Here is a 630-nt window from a genome sequence, read left to right as displayed (position 1 = left end):
ACCTCCCTGAATCTTAGATGTAATCTTCATTTTAGTTGTAAAACTCAACATATTTTAACAAATCAATTGACCAAATTGAAAGTAAATTAAGATCGAAGTGAAAAGATCATCACAACTTCTTTAACATTTTCATGGCTCAACCAATTTAAATCACCATTTCACAAATCTCAAGACAAGGAGAAAGACAGAGAAAACTACTCAGAACTCATGGGGAAGACATAACAAAACTCAGAATTCATATATAAATATAAAGTCATACAAACTACAACAAGTAAATAACACTTATACTAATTCCTCCCCAAGCAAACTCCTCGAAGTTTCTATGAATCTCTTCCTTTCTTTACAACACACATAATTCTTCTTCGAAGCGGCAAGGAGGAAAAAATCTCTCACTTTCTCTCTACTCTTACAATCTCTTGAAGAATTCTTCACAATCTAACCCTAAAGTAAACTCTCTACACTCTCCAAACACTTGCAACTCTCCCAAAACCTCTCTGATTTTTGGCCAAAATCTTCCTTTAAAGATGTAGAAGTGTTTTCCCAAGAGTTTCTTAAGCATCCTTCCAAAAATCGTTCACATCCAATGCACCTTTGGAAATAACCGTCGATCTCGTCGTCGGCGGCCCCCAG

This window comes from Phalaenopsis equestris, unplaced genomic scaffold (assembly GCF_001263595.1).
Source record: "Phalaenopsis equestris unplaced genomic scaffold, ASM126359v1 Scaffold000123, whole genome shotgun sequence".
NCBI lineage: Eukaryota > Viridiplantae > Streptophyta > Magnoliopsida > Asparagales > Orchidaceae > Phalaenopsis > Phalaenopsis equestris.
Note: the sequence above shows the minus strand (reverse complement) of the source record.